General features: G+C 47.4%; 1 long non-coding RNA gene across 1 annotated transcript; it reads left to right on the forward strand.

Annotated features, from left to right (window-relative positions):
• The first annotated feature begins 507 nt into the window (after positions 1–507).
• On the forward strand, positions 508–16116 carry LOC146830227 (uncharacterized). Its single transcript, XR_014961395.1, has 2 exons — positions 508–671; positions 15457–16116. It is a non-coding gene; the product is annotated as an uncharacterized LOC146830227 (long non-coding RNA).
• Positions 16117–16563: the final 447 nt, after the last annotated feature.

Genomic DNA, 16563 nt, shown 5'->3' on the forward strand with positions numbered 1-16563 from the left:
TAAGTTTTTGACTTAATTATTTTAGAGGTATACTCTTTGCTCCTTTGTGCATGAGTACAATTTTAAAGAAAAAAAGTGAGAGGCGACTCATGTTTGTATTGTCTACCTACTAAAAAGGTTTCTATTCGTGCATGTATGCACATGATTCTGATGCAGTGGAAACTCATAGTTTTTTGTTTAAAAATGTATAGTGAGTTATGTGTTGGTATATTTAAAAAATATATAAAGAGCTACAGGAAGTCATTACAAGGTAACTCTGTGTTAGTTTAGATCTACTAATAAGGATCTTTTAAATTTGATAGTTTGTTACAGTGTGTAAAGTACATTACATTCCTTCTTTTGATTCTTATACATAATGCAAAACGTAATTCAGCCACCATTTTTCTTGACAAGCCCAGGAGAACCAACAATAAAGTGGCAGAAGATCTTTGAGAATTATGCGAAAGTTTGCGGGACAAACTTAAGCGCAGAACAAAAACATTATTTATTGTTGCACTGTTTAGGGGGCGAGGGACAGGAGGTTCTTGAACATTTGCCAGAACTAAGTACTGCTGACCAGAGAACATTAAATGAGTACGAGATTTGTATACTGCAGTTGGATCGGCACTATCTCCCTCGACTAAGCACAATAATGGAGAGGTATCATTTCGGGCTGCGTGAGCAAAAGAAAGGTGAGTCTATTGAGGAGTTTGTTTCAGCTTTAAGAAAGCTTTCTTTTACATGTAAGTTTGGTGGTGCTGTGGAGGAAAGGATTAGGGATCCATTTGTTTTGAAATGTGCTCATGACAAAACTAGAGAAGAATTGTGGTTAAAAGATGAGCCACCATTGGATGAAGTTCTGGCAATTGCCAGGTTACTTCTTAGCTTGTATCGAACTGAGTGGATGGATGACTGATGCTAAAATACATGTGGCCAAGCGAGGTGACAGACTTTTAGGGTGGCCTCATCAATGTTTACTTGGTGTTCTTCTTAATCCCAATGCTGTGCCACAAGTCCAGGTGGTGGATGATTCTATTTCTAGTTTGGCTGAATTTTTTGCGAATGTTTTTGGAGAGAAACTAGGATGTCTGAAGGGGTGAAGGGTTAACATCTGAGCTGAGATACAAAAGATGCAGTGTGATTAAATGCAAATTTCAGCCTCGACAGCTCGAGTGTGCCAGAAAGGAGGCCAGTGGCGTGCATCATGTGTGTTTTCTTAATGTTAGTCAAGCCTCTCTTAGGAACTTGACTCACAACACCAGCTGGGGTCCGAGGTGGTTCCCTGCTGTGCTGGTGCCCTTGAAAGTCCTATTGGGTTGGGGGAGTGTTGTTACTTGTCAAATTAGATAGCTCTGTAAAGGCCGGCACAGTCAACATAAAAGCCCAATCTGTGGGAATATCTCCCAAAACTAGCATGCTTTTCAGCGAAATGCTGTATTACTACACTTGAGGAGGTTGTGGGCATTTGCTTAATAGGGAAAATAAAAGAAGCCCCAGTGTGTTTACTTAGTGATGGTAGTAGTTGAAATGAACACCTCATGGCTTAGGGAGAGATGACAAGCATGTGTGATAAGATGATTTTCTCCATTATGCATTCACATAGGTTCTGCGTTGCTCTATAGCTCGAAGTACAGCGTGTGCTGCAAAGATTTACCTTGAACCTGCAGGTAGTGTAGCAGTGGTACCTCTAGAAAGAACCTGGAACTATGGAAGTTTTGTGTCATTTGAGCAGTGGCGGGCATGGGCAGAAGGGAGCTACTCAGAGTCGACCAGCGCTCAGGCTCTGCACTGCACGTGAAGGTTCGTTGATGAGTGGCATGATTGTTGGCATCGGCAGAGAGAGATCACAGGAGCCTGCATCTTAGCACGGGCTGCTTCGGTGTCTATCCATGCTAATGCTACTGAGCTGCTCGTGCACCCTGTGGTGGCGGACATGGGAACCGTCTCACCGACCATACTGAGAGCTGCTGAGACGTTCTGTACACTGTCAAACGGAGAGCAGGCTGATGAGAAGTGTGGGCACTGTCCTAGTGAAAGTGTAGCCGTGCTGGCATCAAATACTGGTACATTATGGTCCCATCAGCCATGATGAGAAGTGCTGATACTGTGCCCTTAAAATATAGCAGGCTGTGCTGATGGGAAGTGATGATACTGTTGCATTCAATTTATAAGAGCCCTGATTTAAAAAAAAAAAGAGTTGGTATTGTCCTATTAAAATTAACACATGAGAATCCTGGCACCGCTCATTAAAGTATAGTCATCTGATGAGAAGTGCTGGACTGGTACTGTCGCATTACAATATAGCGGCCTGGTGAAAAGTGCATTACTGCCATGTTAAAAGTATAGCAGGGCTGATAAGAAGTGCTGGCGCTGGCACATTAAAATATAGTAGCCTGCAAAGAACTGCTGGCAGTGCCCCCTTCTAAATATAACAAAGCTGGTTAGAAGGGCTGACATTGATTGATCCATTACAAGTACTGTTTGAAGTGCGACATTTAAAACTACAGCATCACTGCTCCGAAGTGCTACCGCTACTTCATTAAAAGCATAGGCGCCGTACTTTGAAGTGCTTATACTGTCCCATTCAAAGTGCATTAGCCCTATTGAAGTGCTGGTGCTGTCATTTAAAAGTATAGCTGCTCGGATGAGCAGGGCTTGTGCCATACAAGTACAGTATCTCTTCCCTGAAGTGCTAATAACACCCCATTAGAAGAACAGCATTCAGGCTGAGAAGGGTTTATTCTATCTATTAAAACCATAGCAGACCCGATGAAAAGTGCCAGTGCTAGCTGAGGAAGTACACCAACTCTAGTACAGAGAAGTGCAAAAACGGCGCCCATGAAAGTTCAACAGCCCTACTTCCGAAGGGCAGTCACAGTCCAATTAAAAGGACAGCATCCCCACTAAAAGGGTTGATAATGTACCCAAAAACTATCTACTGAGAACAAGTAAAGATACTGAAAGATACGGTGTCATTAAAAATTCAGCAGCCAAGTTTTGGAATTCTAGTGCTGACTCATTAACAGAGCTGAGAAGCGTGGACACTGTACAATTAAATATGCATCCGCATTCCTGAGAAGTAGCAACCGGAACTGTACTATTAAAAGTCTATCAGCCCTACTGAAGTTCCTGTACTGTCGTTATAAAGGTACAGCAGCCCTGCTGGCACTACTGCTTCCTGTAAAGGGCCACTTCTGGAAATCGGACAGTGGCCGCCGATTAGAGCCCAGTTCTGAGTTGCTGGGGCTCCTATACATAGGGTGAAGTCAACCTTATACCGTATGGCGACCGAGTTCCTGGGTGTATTCTTAAACCAGCACAGTGCCAAAGAGCTTAAAGGTCGAAAAAAGGGATAGAAATGCTAACGGTCTGCCATTATCTGGGTGGTGCGCATTTCACGTGTTGCCCATATTGCCCCCAGAACTCCTTTAAGGTCAATCCTCTGGATGCTACAGACCTCTGAAGTACAGGAGGCCTCTTGTCTCCAGCAGGCCTTCATCCCTGCACCATTTGAAGAAGAGTAGCCAAAGAGTATATCTGACTTTGGCATATTCTTACGAAGTGAGATGTGCAAAGATGCACACATTAGCAGTCTCCCAGAAAAATGCAAGCCATTCTACTGAATGATGGGCTTGCACATTTGTTGAAGCTGGTGCAAAGTTTCAGAACATATCATTATGCAGCACTGCTTTTCACAAGGGTTAAAGTAGCTGAATAAGCATCTGTTATTCAGCGCCAAGATGCCTATGGCTGAACGTGCGCTTTACAAATACAAGTTATGTTATGAGACGGAAATTCCTATCTTTCTATTTTTCATCCCACCGGCTCTACCTGCCTCTCTGCCTCACTACTTTGTTTACCTGACCTTTCTATTTGTGCTATCTCATTATAACTCACCTCTCTTCCTATTTTATTTCTCTCTAGACCTTGCCACTCGGGTTGGCACCTTTCTTACCAGCCTACATTTAAAACTGCATGCCAGGCCTCGAAAAACAAGCATTGGCATAGCCAATAGGTCTCGCCTTTGGGACCTTATAAGTTTTTAGCCATGCAACAGTTGATGTTATTGCACCAAGGATATTGTGCTGCATAACTAAATACTTATAAGGTCCCAAAAGCGAGACCTATTGGCTATGCCAATGCTTGTTTTTAGTTGCAAGGAAATGTGTGAATAATGTCCTAAAAGGCTTTAATTGGCACTTGCCATTTAAAGTGCTGAACCACTGAAGTTGAGTGATTTCAAATTATAGCATGGAAGGAGGCAGTGTATAATTTAAACCCCTGGAGGGCTTTTCCATTGACGTTTTCTTTAGGATTCTTTCCAGTGAATTGAATTCTTCGTCTTCCCCTGCAATTTATGAGACACTTTTCTGATATCACACCTGACACCTGCAGCCAAATAAATCATGTAACATTATTAACACATGTATGTTGACTGAAATTGCCTGCCTGGGTGCAAGCAATGCAGCTTGAGTTAAAGGCCTAGTCCAGACTGAAGGTTCACTGTGGCACCCAGCGGTAGCACAAACCATTAGGCAATACAGATATTTGCCACGGCTGCCACTGCCAACCATAAGATGAGTAGATTATGTCAACACAGCATGCAGAATTCCTTTTTTGGGTTCCCCCTGACAAGTAACCAACTGCTTAGCCCACACTCCTGGAGAAACACAGTTCAAGATTCAGGAGGTGCTACTTCTATTTTTGAATTGGAAAGAGCTTGAGCAAGCTTCCTTTACAGAGGCTTAACAACTTATTGTGATTATTTGTAAGATAATTTGCTTTGACAAATGACCTAATGTGTTTTTTGAACAACCAAATGTGGGGAGTAAAGCAGTGGGGAGTAAATCAAAAGACAGGAAGGAGGTAGAGGATGAAGTGGTTTGTGACAGATTAAAAGCAACGTCATACCGGCCGCATGCCTGGGAACAATGGCGTAGCTAGGGGGGGGCGGTGGGGGCGGTCCGCCCCAGGCGGCACTATTTTCGGGGCGGCCAGCGGCAGCTGCGTGGCACTGGTGCTGTCACTGAGCAGCCAGTACACCACACGTGTTACTGTACGTGCAAGCGCACCTGCTTGCACCCAAATGCCGCACCACACAAAATGCTGCTCCACCTAACTTAGTGGTGGTGCGGCGCCGGGCCCGGCTTACTGTTTATGTGGGTCCCAGGGCCGTCAATCTTGTAGCGAGCGTAAAGCGCTACCAATGACGGCCCTGGGAACAATTTGTGGCCAGCCCCGCGGTGTCTACTGCAAGCAAAGCTACATGCCTATCTTTCCCTTCTCCATTAACCCCCTCGTTTTAGACTCTTCCTGCTCCCAGCCTGACCAGTCCTCCCCAGTCCCTGCGGTGTGTTCGAAGGCAGAGTGAAGGTGAGGGTGAGTGTGTCTTCTCTGTTTATTTAAACTTTTCATTTAGTATCGCGTGCACGAATTCAAAGCACATTTCACGAGAGTTTATTTTCCGTCACATTGAGAAGAGCTGTGAACTGGGAGACAGAAAGCATCGGTGGGGGTGGATAGAAGGTAATAGGGTTACAAGAGAAGCAGACACAAGGGGAGGCGGTGCACGCAGAGGGGGAGATGGTGCACGCAGAGGGGGAGATGTGCAGGGGGTGAGATGGTGCAGCAGGCAGAGGGTGAGACAGGACAGGCAGAGGGGTAAATGGTGCAGGCAGAGGCTAGATTTGCAGAGGGTGAGATGGTGCAGGCAGAGGGAGAGATGGTGCAGACCGAGGGTTCAATGGTGCAGACAGAGGGGAAGATGTGCAGAGGGTGAGATGGTGCAGGCACAGGGGGGGGTTTGTGCAGACAGATGGTGACACGGTGCCCTCAGAGGGCGAGATGGTGCAGGGAAGGGGGACGTGGTGCAGGAAGAGGGTGAGATGGTGCCAGCAGAGGGAGAGATGGTACAGGCCAAGATTGAGATGATGCAGGCAGAGGGTAATGTAGCGCAGGCAAGCGGTAGATGCTGCCAGCAGAGGGGGAGATGGTGCAAGCAAAGGGGAGATGGTGCAGGCAGAGGGTGATGTGGCGCAGACAGAGGGTGAGATGGTGCAGGCAGAGGGTGAGATGGTGCAGGCAGAGGGTGAGATGGTGCAGGCAGAGGGTGAGATGGTGCAGGCAGAGGGTGAGATGGTGCAGGCAGAGGGTGAGATGGTGCAGGCAGAGGGTGAGATGGTGCAGGCAGAGGGTGAGATGGTGCAGGCAGAGGGTGAGATGGTGCAGGCAGAGGGTGAGATGGTGCAGGCAGAGGGTGAGATGGTGCAGGCAGAGGGTGAGATGGTGCAGGCAGAGGGTGAGATGGTGCAGGCAGAGGGTGAGATGGTGCAGGCAGAGGGTGAGATGGTGCAGGCAGAGGGTGAGATGGTGCAGGCAGAGGGTGAGATGGTGCAGGCAGAGGGTGAGATGGTGCAGGCAGAGGGTGAGATGGTGCAGGCAGAGGGTGAGATGGTGCAGGCAGAGGGTGAGATGGTGCAGGCAGAGGGGGAGATGGTGCAGGCAGAGGGGGAGATGGTGCAGGCAGAGGGGGAGATGGTGCAGGCAGAGGGGGAGATGGTGCAGGCAGAGGGGGAGATGGTGCAGGCAGAGGGGGAGATGGTGCAGGCAGAGGGGGAGATGGTGCAAGCAGGCAGAGGGAGAGATGGTGCAAGCAGGCAGAGGGAGAGATGGTGCAAGCAGGCAGAGGGAGAGATGGTGCAGGCAGAGGGAGAGATGGTGCAGGCAGAGGGAGAGATGGTGCAGGCAGAGGGAGAGATGGTGCAGGCAGAGGGAGAGATGGTGCAGGCAGAGGGAGAGATGGTGCAGGCAGAGGGGGAGATGGTGCAGGCAGAGGGGAGGTGGTGAAGGCAGAGGGGAGGTGGTGAAGGCAGAGGGGGAGATGAGATGATGCAGGCAGAGGGTGAGGTGGCGCAGGCAGAGGGAGAGATGGCGCAGGCAGAGGGAGAGATGGCGCAGGCAGAGGGAGAGATGGCGCAGGCAGAGGGAGAGATGGCGCAGGCAGAGGGAGAGACGGCGCAGGCACTGAGTGAGACGTGGTGAAGGCAGAGGGGGAGATGGTGCAGGCAGAGGGTGAGATGGTGCAGGCAGAGGGTGAGATGGTTCAGTCAGAGAGTTATATGGTGCAGGCAGAGGGGGAGATGGTTCAGTCAGAGAGTTATATGGTGCAGGCAGAGGGGGAGATGGTTCAGTCAGAGAGTTATATGGTGCTCTCAGAGGGCGAGATGGTGCAGGGAAGGGGGACGTGGTGCAGGAAGAGGGTGAGATGGTGCCAGCAGAGGGAGAGATGGTACAGGCCAAGATTGAGATGATGCAGGCAGAGGGTAATGTAGCGCAGGCAAGCGGTAGATGCTGCCAGCAGAGGGGGAGATGGTGCAAGCAAAGGGGGAGATGGTGCAAGCAAAGGGGGAGATGGTGCAAGCAAAGGGTGATGTGGCGCAGGCAGAGGGTGATGTGGCGCAGGCAGAGGGTGATGTGGCGCAGGCAGAGGGTGATGTGGCGCAGGCAGAGGGTGATGTGGCGCAGGCAGAGGGTGATGTGGCGCTGGCAGAGGGTGATGTGGCGCAGGCAGAGGGTGATGTGGCGCAGGCAGAGGGTGATGTGGCGCAGGCAGAGGGTGATGTGGCGCAGGCAGAGGGTGATGTGGCGCAGGCAGAGGGTGATGTGGCGCAGGCAGAGGGTGATGTGGCGCAGGCAGAGGGTGATGTGGCGCAGGCAGAGGGTGATGTGGCGCAGGCAGAGGGTGATGTGGCGCAGGCAGAGGGTGATGTGGCGCAGGCAGAGGGTGATGTGGCGCAGGCAGAGGGTGATGTGGCGCAGGCAGAGGGTGATGTGGCGCAGGCAGAGGGTGGTGTGGCGCAGGCAGAGGGTGGTGTGGCGCAGGCAGAGGGTGATGTGGCGCAGGCAGAGGGTGAGACGGCGCAGGCACTGAGTGAGACGTGGTGAAGGCAGAGGGGGAGATGGTTCAGTCAGAGGGTGAGATGGTTCAGTCAGAGGGTTATATGGTGCAGGCAGAGGGGGAGATGGTTCAGTCAGAGAGTTATATGGTGCAGGCAGAGGGGGAGATGGTGCAGTCAGAGTTATATGGTGCAGGCAGAGGGGGAGATGGTTCAGTCAGAGAGTTATATGGTGCAGGCAGAGGGGGAGATGGTTCAGTCAGAGAGTTATATGGTGCAGGCAGAGGGGGAGATGGTTCAGTCAGAGAGTTATATGGTGCAGGCAGAGGGGGAGATGGTTCAGTCAGAGAGTTATATGGTGCAGGCAGAGGGGGAGATGGTTCAGTCAGAGAGTTATATGGTGCAGGCAGAGGGGGAGATGGTTCAGTCAGAGAGTTATATGGTGCAGGCAGAGGGGGAGATGGTGCAGGCAGAGGGGGAGATGGTGCAGGCAGAGGGGGAGATGGTGCAAGCAGGCAGAGGGAGAGATGGTGCAGGCAGAGGGAGAGATGGTGCAGGCAGAGGGAGAGATGGTGCAGGCAGAGGGAGAGATGGTGCAGGCAGAGGGAGAGATGGTGCAGGCAGAGGGAGAGATGGTGCAGGCAGAGGGAGAGATGGTGCAGGCAGAGGGGGAGATTTCTGCAGGCAAAGAGAGATGGTGCGGACAGGGGGTGAGATGGCGCAGGCAGAGGGTGAGATGGCGCAGGCAGAGGGTGAGATGGCGCAGGCAGAGGGTGAGATGGCGCAGGCAGAGGGTGAGATGGTGCAGACAGAGTTATATGGTGCAGGCAGAGGGCGAGATGGTGCATGCAAATGGTGAGATGGTGCAGGCAGAGATGGTGCAGACAGAGGGGAAGATGGTGCAGAAAAAGCCCGTAGCCGGAGGTAGGTGTTTTGGGGGGGCACGATCCCCAATAACAACACTTGGGTCTTGGTGATGGGCATGGGTTTCGATCCCTCACAATATCTTTTAATGAAAGACATAATATGGTGAGATTTAAAAGAATGTTGCACATTTTGAAGTATTTTTTAACTGTTATTATTCTATATTTACAACTGTTTGTAATAATATATTGGAAATGGCACATTTTAAAGCACAGTGAGCAAGGGACACTGCTACTTTCAGTAAATATGTGTTAAATGCTCTCCAATAAAACTGCTGAAAAGTAAACACACATGAATGTAATTAGACGTGGTATTGTGTGCTCCCCCTCAGCACTCCTTTGGGGAAAGCTGTGACAAAGGCAGCGTTTCTAGGTACATTTTGTAAACAACCATTGATAATAATTTAGGGCCTCGTTTATGAAAAGTGTGGCATCGCTGGTTAAAAACAGCGATGCAACACTTTTCATTGCGCCCTCCTTGCAACACAGTGGATGCGTCGTATTTACTGTATGGAGCTCCATGTCCCAGGTAGTCAACAGATACGTCAGGAATCCTGACATATCTGTTGGCACAGTAATGACGCATTGCTGGAGTGTGCCAGAAACTTGAGGCAACTCTAGCAATGTGCCATTGACCATGGGCGAGTCCCACGTGAAAGGCCCTGCGTCAGTCCTTACGCCTGCTTGAAGCAGGCGGAAGGATTGTGATGCAGTCAAGTTGTAGAAGTGGCGCAGTGAAATCGGTGGCGTAGCACTATTTTCGTGGTGGCCAGCGGCAGCTGCGTGGCACTGGTGCTGTCGCTGAGCAGATAGTACACCACACGTGTAACTGTAAGTACAAGCTCACCTGCTTGCACCCAAGTGCCGCACCACACAAAATTCTGCACCACCTCCACCTAACTTGGTGGTGGTGCGGCGCCGGCGTACTGTTTATGTGGTCCCAGGGCCATCAATCTTGTAGCGAGCATCAAGCGCTACCAATGACGGCCCTGGGCATAATTTTTGGCCAGCCCCGCGCTGCAGCGGTGATGCACACTATCGCGCACGCCGCACACCACCACATGCGCTCTCTTCTGAGTGGAGGAGTCTCGTGCCGGGAAATACAGATCTGCTGCAGACACTGTCTGCATTTCACACGGGTCGGATGTCCGGTCTGTTTCCTTTCCCTTAACCACAGTGTTACTGGGTAGGAAGTGCTTTCATTGTTTGTCTGTTGAGCGCGCAGCTCTTCCACTGTATGTGAACAGCAGAGTGGGTGACTGCCTCGTCGCCAATGGCGTTCAAGCGTTTGAGCAACCAGGCGTTATAGCAGTCCATGGCACGCACAAGTTTTTGCATGTGGGGCATACTGAATTTTCTCTGATTTGCCTTGTTTGCGTAACAAGAAATGTAACCAATATATTTTCTCTCCTTCTTTCCTATAATTTTATAATCAGTTTTTGTTTTGTTATTTTGTGTTCTGTTTTTATTTCTGAAAAACCTTTGCATAAAATGATTCATGAACATAGGTTGCATCTTGGAATTTATTTGTTATCCCTTTTTACCCTGGTTCATCAGATGACATAATATTGACACGAGCAACCCCCTTGAGCCATTCCCTTAAAAGCAAACAGCAAAACTTGTCCAAAAGAGCATTTGATCTGATCAATGTTTACACGAATGCAGGCCATCTGCACATTATCTGAGTAAAATGCATCATTGCGGCGCGCTACAATTCTCTGCTCGTCTGTATTATCAGCAGCTGATTAGTATTAATCACGTCGGGGTCCACACTATATTTACTTCTGGGTCGATAAATCGAGTTCCTTATTGACTAGTGCACTAATAACACTTGTTATGTATGGCGTTATAAATTTTAAATTATAAGAGTACAAATGTATATGTACCAACTAGTGCCTGTCATGTGCGACACCGCCAACCAGTTTTGGCTATTAAGATAATATTTTTGGCACATACTTTCAATGTTTAAAACGCAACTACAATTCCTAGAATGCGGCCAAAAAGGCAAGACAAGCTGGAAGTGTGGCCACATAGCATTTGACCATATCACTTGAACTTGTGCTTGGAATCATGGCAGTCGTAGTCATAATTTGAACATAGCCTGTAGGTGTTGCTCAAGTCACAGATTTAGCCAATGGCGATAACGGTGCGTACTTTTTGTGAGAAATCAAACCATTCTCCACTGAACGGATGGAGTGGAACGTAGAATGGCGGGAATACGCAAGGGCCTCTCCTTGTGGCGCGCGATACTCTTTTATCCTGGGTTAGAGGGGATTGTTTGCAAAAGTGTGTGGATGAAATTGCTTTTCGGCTCCACGTTTAGTCACCTTTTGGATGACCGCAAATGTTCTGTCGTCCTATTGCGCACAAACAGAAAATTGTCCCAAGGCGCTTGAATGATAGTTACTTCTGCCCAGATTCAAACGATTTGCCCACCTTACCGGTATTTGAACCCATGACATGCGTGTTGCCGCACAGTGCTTCTTCCCAACAGGCCCTGTTACAGGCATTTTTATTCGGGTGGGCCAAGGATACATTCGGGTGGGCCACTGCACGCCCGATCGTTACTTATATGCCAGGCCTGCTTCAGGGCCCTCCTTTATCTCTCCTTAGTCTTACAAGGGCTCATTAATACACATTATTTTCTTTCCAAATCCCTTTCTAAATGTTATCGTTCTCAAAATAGAGTATATTTCTTTGTAATGTCTCTTTGATGGGAATTGGAGGTTTCTGAGGTGGGAGTATCATGCAAGTGACACTTCTTGGGCTCTCCCTCATGACCTCCTCAGGATTTCCTCAGCTGAGAACAACCCATAGCTCTTTCAAAACGCTTATTGCAGTTGTGAACTGAGCACTCAGTGAGCTGTGAACTGTTCACAGTTCTCTTTGTGCTCAGTTCAAAACTGCGAGCTGAGAATTGGGAGAGCAAACAGCAGCTGGCCGCTCTCCGAGCGCTCAGTTCACATTTGATGTTATGCTGCTATGGTTTATTAATACAAGCATGAATACCTTGGATTCCTGGCACTATAGAACAACTTAATAGGAAAAAACAGTGTAATAAAAACAAGGAAAATCATAGAGAATTATAGATCAAAATGATACAGTACAGATTACATACAAGTCTTAAGTTTTTTTTATGCACAATAGGGGAAGGTCATTCTCTAGCCAATGCAAATTAGAAGGCCCTGTCCCAAAAGGAAGCTACTTTATTCCTGAGGACATTCAGCAAATGTTTATTTGTGGCGTGCAAAGTTAACATTGTGCTGTATTATTAAAGTGAATCCCTAATACAAAGAGGAGAGAAAGATTAGATAGAGCGGTGTACAATCAATGGGGTATTTTATGCCTCACAAGAAGCCAGCAGAGGATCTCACAATGAGTGTAACTTGTCCAGGAGTCTGAAAATGATACCGGGACAAGTTCAGCATATTTCTGTGTGGCCCAACTTCTTGGCAGGGTGGACGGCGTTCACCTTGAGAATAGTGGGTGGACGCACGCAGCAAACTCAGCTCCGACCTTTGCTTTCACCTGCAGTGGAGTAGAGAGTGGTGTCGTAACTTAAACCCTGCCAATCCACCCCCGCTGCTCGCCGTCCTTTTTCCCCAGCACCGCCCGCCCCTTGCTACTGGCCATGGGCGGCAATCTGAGGGATAGCCCCGGGCGCCAGAAGCTCTAGCTACGCCACTGCCTGGGAACAGTGTGTAGTGGAGATATGAGGGTTCGATGGTACTCGTGTGCTTCGATTCCCAGTGCAGAACATTATCTGGGCCTGGCCTGACTCAGGAGTGAGGTTTATTGCTGTCATCACACGCACTTGCAGTTAATCGCTTACAACGCAGAAACACTAACCCTTACCGAGTATGTATATCAATGAAGTGGAACGTCACTCAGACCTGCCAATTCAGAAAATGTCTTCACCATGTGAGAGGGCTGGATCTTGGAGATTGGTCTGTCTATGGCGCTGCTGTTTCAAGTCATGATTTCTAGCTGCATTCTTCCCTACTTCATATTAACTACTTGCTGGCTATCATTTGTATCTAGCACAGATACTGTGAGCCTCCATGGTAGTGAAAGGGCCGGGCCCATTTGTACTGGATCTTTCTAGGAATGCCAACTGATGAATCTTTTAAGAAGCATGAAAGTGTGAAGGGGAGACAATCAATTGAGTCAACAAACCGATTCAAGGTAACTCACCTCAATACTTAATAACTCACAGACAACTGGAACAGGTTAGTTAGATTTATTACAATGTCAAAAACAGTGGGACATAAACGCATCTCAGTACAAGGGTATAAAGGTACAGAGGAAAAAATAAAAAAACAAATTATTGTAGGCACCCCTTTCCCATATTTCCCTTCATTCACATACTCCAATGATGGTCACACAGCCTAGGATAGACCTTCCCACTGTGTTCTCCAAGTTCCTCTTCGGCAACATTTATTTTGCCCTTGGTTCCCATGCCTTTTTCTGTGCAAAACGGACTCCAGAGTCTTGTATGCCTTACGGCATACAATTCTAACCTCTACTTTCCTTGACTAGCTGCTAAAACGAAGACGTTACTATTCCTACGAGAAAGCTTCTCCACCAACAATGAAAACGTGAGAAAGTACAAATCCACAGAGCACATGAAATTTAACGTTAGTTCAGAATGAGAACTACCAAGGACTGGTATTTCAGGCCTACAACTTGAGCCAACATAAGAACGTATTTGAAGCATTCATGTTACATAACTTTAGTTTAGCACAACTACATTATAATTCTGCTAATGCGGATTATCAAACTAAAATGAAGCATTAGTATTAAACCACAACTAAAACATTATGGATGTAACACGGGTTTCTTCACATGCGTAATTCCAGCCGTTGCGTCTAATGCCTATGTTATTTCGTTCATTTTCTAGATAATTGCTAAAATATGGCATGTAAATGCATTAACATGGCTTACATTTCTAACACACGTTTGCATGAAACAGGATTATATGTGGGTGCTCTCGACGTGTGATTATGATGCACCCTGAATGAATAAACCCCAAAACGAAAATTCCACTCGTTTAGCAGTGTAAAGTAAGTCCTATGCGTATTCAAAAACAAGCTCTGTTGATGGGCATGAGCAGCAAGCAAGGGTTCATTTGCAAAGCAACAGACATTGTGTGTGAAAAGGCAAACAGTAATCAATGTCCCAGTCTAAAATGTCAAAGCGATACAAAAGGGGATGTTGGACGGAGCGTTACAGCAAATCAAACACTCACCCCCAGTCAACTGATCTGGGTTTAATCCATCATCATTCTTTAGCTCACTCCACCACCCCAGTTCAGACATGGCCATATGCAAATCAGTCTGATCCTGTGCCTCATGGGAACAGTCCAGCCCGAACTGCCAAGCCATGTCTTCCCTGGACCTGAAACAAGCATCCTGGGACCGGTTTCGGGTTAATAACCCTCGTCAGCCAAGCTATCTTGAATCCAGTGGCAAAGTGAGCAAGGGACCCACGTCTGGGCATACCCTGCCAACTTAGGGCGAACAAAGCGATACCAAAGGGGATGATGGACGGAGCGTTGGAGCATATCAAACACTCACCCCCAGTCAACTGATCTGGGTTTAATCCATCATCATTCTTTAGCTCACTCCACCATCCCAGTTCAGACATGGCCATATGCAAATCAGTCTGACCCTGTGCCTCATGGGAACAGTCCAGCCCGAACTGCCAAGCCATGTATTTCCTGGACCGGAAACAAGCATCCTGGGACCGGTGGCTTGTCAGTTCGGGCTGGACTGTTCCCATGAGGCACAGGGTCAAGACTGATTTGCATATGGCTGGGTTCAAACTGGAATGGCATGGTGAGCAAAAAAACCCGATGGATTTAGGCCCAGATCACTGTACTGGGGTGAATGTATGACATTGTTCTGCATTCTGTCCATCAAATGTTGTTTTTGCATTTGTCACCCCGAGTGGGACGGGTATGCTCAGACGTGAGTCCCGTGCTCTCCATGCCACTGGAATCAAGCTATCCTGGCTGAAGAGGGGTGAAACCCCGAAACCGGTCCTAGGATGCTTGGTTCCAGTCCAGGTAGATCCTGGCTTGGCAGTTCGGGCTGGACTGTTCCCATGAGGCATAGGGTCAAGACTGATTTGCATATGGCTGGGTTCAAACTGGAATGGCATGGTGAGCAAAAAAACGATGGATTTAGTCCCAGATCGCTGTACTGGGGTGAATGTATGACATTGTTCTGCATTCTGTCCATCAACTGTTGTTTTTGCGCCAGTCTAAAATGGCACCATTTCATCGGGGCTGAGGCAGATGTTGCCAGTGTGATAATCTGATAAATGTTTCTAAGTCAAGCCATCATGGTAAGCAGGTCCTGTTTTTATAATTAAAATGGATTTCAATAACCTAACATGCATCTGATATAAGAATGGGTCACCTGTTTAGATTGCACCTTACAGTATTTTAATAACTTGTCTATAAAGCGCTTTCTGGCATACTTCCGAGACTTTGATGATAAGCCATTGGCATTTAGGACCATTCTGCATTACCTGGTTCATGGAAATTCCATGTTGCACTACTCACTGCTGTTTGTTCTGTGCATTATCTTACATCTCATTTTTACTTGTGCACTATCTAGTGTCAAAATTTACACCCACTTTTTACTTATTCGCAGGGGCCATCGATTGACCCAGTAACTGGCAGAAAGACCAGCCAGCATCACTACAAGACTCAAAGCAATGCCCTACTCCATCACATCACTTGAATCACTAGCTAATTTTCTGTTATACAAAATGAATACAGTTGATCAGCTACTCCTCACACCATTTTTTTAGGCTTAAAGAAGAAGAGAAAATGCAGATGAAAAGTTTAGGACCTGATGAGCCTGAAATCAAGCTTGAACAGTCTACAAAAGATCGTGGAAAAGATTACCTTTGAATATTCACTACTACATGGTATACAAAGAAAATGTGGCTTACTGCTAGCACTACTAAAAATTCGCTGTTCTGCTTTCCCTGCTTACTGTTTGGTGGTGAAGCACCATGGACAAAAACAGGAGTTACAGATTTAAAGCATCTCTCTGAAAAAATAAAGGCACATGAGGCATGTAAATCTCATCTAGATAGCTCAATAAAGCTTGCCATGTTTGGAAGAATGAATTTTGCTTCACAGCTGGATGACAGCTATCGCATTGGAATAAGGAATCATAACCTAGTAGTAGATAAAAACAGATACATTTTATCTAAATTGACTGTGTGCTTTTTGTGGTGCTTTTGAATTGGCATTACGTGGTCACGATGAGCAGTAAGGCTCTTCAAATAAAGGAATCTTTAGAGGGCTAGTTGATTTTGTTGCCAGCTTAGACAGTGCAATGGACACTCACTTAAAATCAGCAACAGTTTTTAAAGGCACTTCGAAAACCATCCAGAACGAACGCCTGGACTGTATGTTAGAAGTAACATGAGACTTCATAATACAGCAGCTACGAAGCTCTGAATTTGTGGCTATTAAGGTGAATGATACTACTGATGTATCCACACAGACTCAGTCCGTACTGGTTTTCTGCTATATTGATGCCAGCAATAAAGTTGTGGAGAGATTCTATTTGTGAGAAGTTGGCCTGGTATATGCTGTCCACTAGTTATAGTGGGCACCTTGCACCAGTCCAAACAACCTCTTATTGATGATAGGTTAAAGACAACCTTTATTGAAAGCTATCCTAGTGGTAGCTATGGAGAGCAGCCTTCATGCTAAGTCTTGAAGGAATGTAAAGCAGCTTCTT

Source organism: Triturus cristatus, chromosome 5_1 (assembly GCF_964204655.1).
Source record: "Triturus cristatus chromosome 5_1, aTriCri1.1, whole genome shotgun sequence".
Taxonomy (NCBI): Eukaryota; Metazoa; Chordata; class Amphibia; order Caudata; family Salamandridae; genus Triturus; species Triturus cristatus.